Genomic DNA, 7,224 nt, shown 5'->3' on the forward strand with positions numbered 1-7,224 from the left:
GTCCGCCACAGATTCACTGATGTGGCGACAATGAGAATGCTCCACTTTTTGGTTTGAACTTGCAGCAGACTGTAATTGCCTGTAAACTTGATGTCTATGTCAGCAGATGCTGAATCCTCGAGTGTGCTGAAGTGCTCCATCCCTTCCTCATCTTGGTATTGGATGTAGAATGGGAGAGGAAGAGCCAGCATATCAGGGTGGCTGGTGTTCTATGCTAAGTCCCTGAGCTCAGTTGGCGGCTGAAATTGTTCGTCGGTAGTCCTGTCACTCTTTTGTTTCACACAATGTCAAAACGACAGTTTTGCTTAACGCTGCGAGAACAGCAACATAAAAATTTTGCTTATCATGTGCGCACCCCCAGACGAACACCTGTCAATCTCCAGCGGCAGCAAGGCACTCAGCAAACTGGTGCAATCGCTGCAACTGCTCAAATAGTACTAATTCGTCAAATGGAATTGGTCCACAATTTATACCTATGATCTTCGCTTCCATCATTGTTCCAGCCGTTCTGTCTCTCATCTGCTCCCACAAGCAGCGTCCAGTGCGTCCCCTCATCGCGCAGTGCACCTGTCTGTCCACTGGCATTCCTTTTTCCAGGTTCTCCCATCGCAGTCCGCTTTCTCTAGGAACGCTCTTAGGGATTCCTTTGTCGGTCTGGTGCGCCAGGCGAAGAGCGGAGTTTCATCTTTGGTGAGGTGCACTTATCTGCACAGTAGCGTTCCATTTTAGGTTCTGTGCGGTTTTCGATGTTCCACTTGTGGTCTTCTGCCTCTAAAAGCGTCCGTCGTTGTTCCTTCTTCGGTATGGTGCTCCTGATGGTTCGTTCCCCAAGTTCACTCCACAGTTATTGTTGTTGTTGAGATCTGCTGCTGCCCCCATTGTGTTTTCAGAAACTCCAGTGAAGAATCCCAGGTTCTACTGTGTTGATACCCAGTGTCACGAAACATGAGGTTTCCATAACCTTTATCTCTGTAGACTCACTTGTAACACTATTCCAATATGAAATGATAATTAAATGGACACCCTAGCTGCAAACAGGCGTTGATGTTCTTCATTGTGGACATGTTGAAAATGCGTGCCCCGACCGGGACTCGAACCCGGGATCTCCTGCTTACATGGCAGACGCTCTATCCATCTGAGCCACCGCGGGCACAGAGGATAGTGCGCCTGCAGGGACTTATCCCTTGCACGCTCCCTGTGAGATCCACATTCCCACCATGTCCACACCACTACATTCGTAGTGCGCCTAATAGATGTTTGCCCATCATACTCATTACTCGTGGCAGATTAATCTACCAAGTCCCGTACGAGTTCGGGTATAGCGTGTGCGTTCGCAGAAGAAGTACATCAACGCCTGTTTGCAGCTAGGGTGTCCATTTAATTATCATTTCATTTCTAGCAAAGCTGCATGGTCATCCGCGGTAACTGTTCTTTCGGGAACAGATACTACCGTCATATATAGTTAAAATATGGCTTCCCGGCCATTGACCTTCTTGTGCGAACGCACACGCTATGCCCGAACTCGTACGGGACTTGGTAGATTAATCTGCCACGAGTAATGAGTATGATGGGCAAACATCTATTAGGCGCACTACGAATGTAGTGGTGTGGACATGGTGGGAATGTGGATCTCACGGAGAGCGTGCAAGGGATAAGTCCCTGCAGACGCACTATCCTCTGTGCTCTCGGTGGCTCAGATGGATAGAGCGTCTGCCATGTAAGCAGGAGATCCCGGGTTCGAGTCCCGGTCGGGGCACACATTTTCAACATGTCCCCAATGAAGAACATCAACGCCTGTTTGCAGCTAGGGTGTCCATTTAATTATCATTTCATTCCTATCAAAGCTGCATGGTCATTCGCGGTAACTGTTCTTTCGGGAACAGATACTACCGTCATATATACTATTCCAATACCTGGGGATCTGTGTCAGAACCCTTGTTCTCTCATCATTACAGACAGTGCTCAGCAATGTCTGATTTTGTGGACAGTCTTATTCAATTATGCCATAGATATTCTTTGCATCTGATGTTCATTGTCCCATTTGTTTGGACAACTGGACATTGGCAAGGAATATTATGAATTCGTAGTTTTTTTTTAGCCCCAGGTAATCTTTCATATTTCCAAGTAGTTCCCTTATTTCGGTAGATGGATAGAACAGCCACTTATTTTACGCTTCATGAGAATTCTGCCACATGAACCACGGCCTTTGCCGTTGGTGGGGAGGCTTGCATGCCTCAACAAAACACATAGCCGTATGGAAGGTGCAACCACGACGGAGGGGTATCTGTTGAGAGGCCAGACAAACATGTATTTCCTGAAGAGGGGCATCACCTTTTCTGTAGTTGCAGGGGCAACTGCGAACAGCTGACAGCAAAGGAAAACTACACTTGTAATTTTTCCCAAGGGCATGTAGCCCTACTGTATTGTTAAATGATGATGGCATTGTCTTGAGTAAAATATTCTGGAGTAAAATAGTCCTCCATTCAGATCTCCGGACAGGGGCTACTCAGGAGGACGTTGTTATCAGGAGAAACAAAACTGGCGTTCTACAGATCGCAGTGTAATGTCAGATCTCTCATCGGGCAGGTAAGTTAGCAAATTTAAAAAGGGAAACGGTTAGGTTAAAATTAGACACAGTGGGTATTAGTGAACTTTGGTAGCAGGAGGAACGACTTCTGGTTAGTTGAATAGAGAGTTATAAATACAAAATCAAATAGGAATAATGCAGGAGTAGGTTTAGTAATGAATCAAAAATAGAAACGTGGATATGCTACTATGAACAGCATAGTGAACACATTATTTAGCCAAGACAGACACGAAGACCACACCCTCCATAGTAGTGCAAGTTTATATGTCAACTAGATCTGAAGATTGAGGAAATTTATGATGAGATGGGAGACGAAAATTTAGTAGTCATTGGGGACTGGAATTCGATAGCACGAAAAGGAAGAAAAGGAAAAGTAGTATGTGAATATGGGCTGGGGGAAGGAAACAAAGAGGAGGCTGCCTGGTAGAATTTTGCACAGAGTACAGTTTAATCACAGCAAACACTTGGCTTAAGAATCATGAAAATATGTTGTAAGCTTGGAAGAGACCTGGAGACACTGGAAGTTTTCAGATAGATTATGTAATGATAAGACAGAGATTTAGGAACCTGGTTTTAAATAGTAAGAAATTTCTAGGGGCAGTTGTCGACTCTGACCATAATTTATTGATTATGAACTGTAGACTAAAGGTGAAGAAACTGCAAAAGCGTAGCGATTTAAGGATATGGGACGTGGATAAACTGAAAGAACGAGATGTTGTAAAGATATTCAGAGGGCATATTAGGAAACGATTGACAACAACAGGGGAAAGGAATACAGTAGAAGAAGAATGGGTAGCTTTCAGAGATGAAATAGTGAAGGCAGCAAAGGATCAAGTAATTAAAAGGACGAGGGGTAGTAGAGATATTGAATTTAAATCATGAAAGGTGAAAATATAAAAATGCAGTAAACGAAGCAAGCGAAAAGGAATACAAACGTCTAAAACATGAGATCGACAGGAAGCGCAAAAAGGCTAAGTAGGAATAGCTAGAGGACAAATTTAAGAATGTGGAACCATATATCACTAGGGGTAAGATAGTTGCTGACTACAGAAAAAAGAGATCTTCAGAGAAAAGAGAACCACCTGTAACAATATCAAGAGCTCAGATGGGAAACCAATCCTAAGCAAAGAAGGGAAAGCAGAGAAATGGAAGAAGTATATAGAGGGTCATACAAGTGACCTGTACTTGAGGGCAGTATTATGATAATGGAAGAAGATGTAGATGAAGATGAGAAGGAGATATGATACTGTGTGATAAATTTCACAAAGCACTGAAACACTTACGTCGAAAAACAGCCCCGGGAGTAGGCAACATTCCGTTGAGCTACTGATACTTTAGCTAGTGATAGCCTTGGGAGAGCCAGCCATAACAAAACGATTCCATCTGGCGAGTAAGATGAATGAGACAGGCGAAATACTCCCAGAACACAATAAGAATATAATAATGCCAATTCCAAAGAAAGCAGGTGCTGACAGGTTTTAAAATTACTTAACTTTCCGTTTAATAAGTCACAGTTGCAAAATACAACACGAATCCTTACACAAGAATGGAAAAAGTGATAGAAGCCGACCTCGGGGCAGATCAGATTGGATTCCAGAGAAATGTGGAACACGCGAGATAGTACTGACCCTACGACTTCTCATAGAAGATAGGGAGAGGAAAGGCGAACCTACGTTTATACTATTTTTAGACTTAGAGAAAGCTTTTGACAATGTTAACTTGAATACTCTCTTTCAAACTCTAAAGGTGTCAGGGGTAAAATATAGGGATTGAAAGGCTATTCATAATTTGTGTAGAAACCAGATGGCAGTAAAAAGAGTCGAGGGTCACGGAAGGGAATCAGTGGTTGGGAAGGGAGTGAGACAGGGTTGTGGTCTATCTCCAAGGTTATTCAACCTGTATGTTGAACAACCTGTAAAGGAAACAATATAAAAATTTTGAGTAGGAATTAAAGTCCAGCTAGAAGAAATAAAAACTCCAAGGTTTGCCGATGACACTGTAATTCTGTCAGAGACAGCAAAGGACTTGGAGGAGTAGCTGAACGGAATGAACAGTGTCTTAAAAGAAAAATGTGAGATGAACATCAGGAACAGCAAAACGATGATAATGGAATGTCGTCGAACTGAATCAGATGATGTTGAGGGAATAAGATTAGGAAATGAGATACTTAAAGTTGTAGATTAGTTTTGCTATTTAGGATGCAAAATATCTGATACGATCGAAGTAGGGAGGACATAAAAAGTAGTTTGGCATTGGCAAGAAAAACGTTTCTGAAGAAGATTTAAATGTCAGGTCGTCCTTTTTGAAAGTATTTGTGTGGAGTGTAGCCATTGTAAGGTGTCAGGCAAATCCAACACCTTCCATGAAAACCCTGACATGATAGCAAATCCGACAGTATGTCACATAGCTCCGAATAAATCCTGACATTAAATTAACCAAAGTAATGCGATCAACAAGTGAGGAAATCGAATGCCACAGACTAACACAAGGACGCCTAAACGCATGTCACACCTTCCCACCGTGAAACAGAGGCAGTTCCGAGGGGAGAAACGAGAACAGAAGCCTAGAGCAGAATCGTGTAGGCTAGGAGGCTCTACGATAAGGGACGAACACCGCCAACCCCCCCCCCCCCAGCCCATGATAAAAGATAGTGCCCTCCAGAAGAACAGTATAGAGCTTACGATAACACTAAAAGGGCCACACCAGCTGCAAGTTTTAGCGTGAGACTTTTTCGCATCTCTGTTACGTTGCAAATGTTAAAAACATTGTCCCACCACGAAATGTATAACGTTTCTCATTGGATAGACAGAATTTTTGTAGGTAGAGTTTAAGGTTAACATTGAGACCCTGATTGGTCAGTTGAAAACACAGCCAGATAGCTTTTTCTAAGCCAGCTTCGGTAAATTTTAGTAAGGAGAAGTTAGGAGTGAGTTGCTTCCGAGACGGCGAGATGTGAGGAGCTGCGCCGCCCGCCGCGCCTTGACGCTGCCTAAACACCGACAAGGTAATGAACACCCTCGATGCCGCATTTTTGAGAGCATAAGGCTTCACTCAGAACTGCAGAAGCCTCATCTGTTACATCCCCTTTTTACGTAATACTAGTGAAACTTAACTTAAATCTACACTCCTGGAAATTGAAATAAGAACACCGTGAATTCATTGTCCAAGGAAGGGGAAACTTTATTGACACATTCCAGGGGTCAGATACATCACATGATCACACTGACAGAACCACAGGCACATAGACACAGGCAACAGAGCATGCACAATGTCGGCACTAGTACAGTGTATATCCACCTTTCGCAGCAATGCAGGCTGCTATTCTCCCATGGAGACGATCGTAGAGATGCTGGATGTAGTCCTGTGGAACGGCTTGCCATGCCATTTCCACCTGGCGCCTCAGTTGGACCAGCGTTCGTGCTGGACGTGCAGACCGCGTGAGACGACGCTTCATCCAGTCCCAAACATGCTCAATGGGGGACAGATCCGGGGATCTTGCTGGCCAGGGTAGTTGACTTACACCTTCTAGAGCACGTTGGGTGGCACGGGATACATGCGGACGTGCATTGTCCTGTTGGAACAGCAAGTTCCCTTGCCGGTCTAGGAATGGTAGAACGATGGGTTCGATGACGGTTTGGATGTACCGTGCACTATTCAGTGTCCCCTCGACGATCACCAGTGGTGTACGGCCAGTGTAGGAGATCGCTCCCCACACCATGATGCCGGGTGTTGGCCCTGTGTGCCTCGGTCGTATGCAGTCCTGATTGTGGCGCTCACCTGCACGGCGCCAAACACGCATACGACCATCATTGGCACCAAGGCAGAAGCGACTCTCATCGCTGAAGACGACACGTCTCCATTCGTCCCTCCATTCACGCCTGTCGCGACACCACTGGAGGCGGGCTGCACGATGTTGGGGCGTGAGCGGAAGACGGCCTAACGGTGTGCGGGACCGTAGCCCAGCTTCATGGAGACGGTTGCGAATGGTCCTCGCCGATACCCCAGGAGCAACAGTGTCCCTAATTTGCTGGGAAGTGGCGGTGCGGTCCCCTACGGCACTGCGTAGGATCCTACGGTCTTGGCGTGCATCCGTGCGTCGCTGCGGTCCGGTCCCAGGTCGACGGGCACGTGCACCTTCGGCCGACCACTGGCGACAACATCGATGTACTGTGGAGACCTCACGCCCCACGTGTTGAGCAATTCGGCGGTACGTCCACCCGGCCTCCCGCATGCCCACTATACGCACTCGCTCAAAGTCCGTCAACTGCACATACGGTTCACGTCCACGCTGTCGCGGCATGCTACCAGTGTTAAAGACTGCGATGGACCTCCGTATGCCACAGCAAACTGGCTGACACTGACGGCGGCGGTGCACAAATGCTGCGCAGCTAGCGCCATTCGACGGCCAACACCGCGGTTCCTGGTGTGTCCGCTGTGCTGTGCGTGTGATCATTGCTTGTACAGCCCTCTCGCAGTGTCCGGAGCAAGTATGGTGGGTCTGACACACCGGTGTCAATGTGTTCTTTTTTCCATTTCCAGGAGTGTAGATTATAGATGTGATGTAGCATAGGTCATCCTTCGATCCATTGTAGAACTTGGAAACCCATTCAAGGAATATTCGTTCTCATTTTTGTTGA

The 7,224-nt window shown here is 46.0% G+C and overlaps 2 non-coding genes across 2 annotated transcripts; one reads left to right on the plus strand and one right to left on the minus strand.

Annotated features, from left to right (window-relative positions):
* Nucleotides 1-1,076: 1,076 nt before the first annotated feature.
* On the minus strand, nt 1,077-1,151 carry Trnat-ugu (transfer RNA threonine (anticodon UGU)). The gene has a single exon. It is a non-coding gene; the product is annotated as a tRNA-Thr (tRNA).
* A 530-nt stretch (nt 1,152-1,681) lies between these two features.
* Trnat-ugu (transfer RNA threonine (anticodon UGU)) lies at nt 1,682-1,756 on the plus strand. The gene has a single exon. It is a non-coding gene; the product is annotated as a tRNA-Thr (tRNA).
* The last annotated feature ends 5,468 nt before the right edge of the window (nt 1,757-7,224 follow it).

The sequence above is a fragment of the Schistocerca cancellata genome, chromosome 1 (assembly GCF_023864275.1).
Source record: "Schistocerca cancellata isolate TAMUIC-IGC-003103 chromosome 1, iqSchCanc2.1, whole genome shotgun sequence".
Taxonomy (NCBI): domain Eukaryota; kingdom Metazoa; phylum Arthropoda; class Insecta; order Orthoptera; family Acrididae; genus Schistocerca; species Schistocerca cancellata.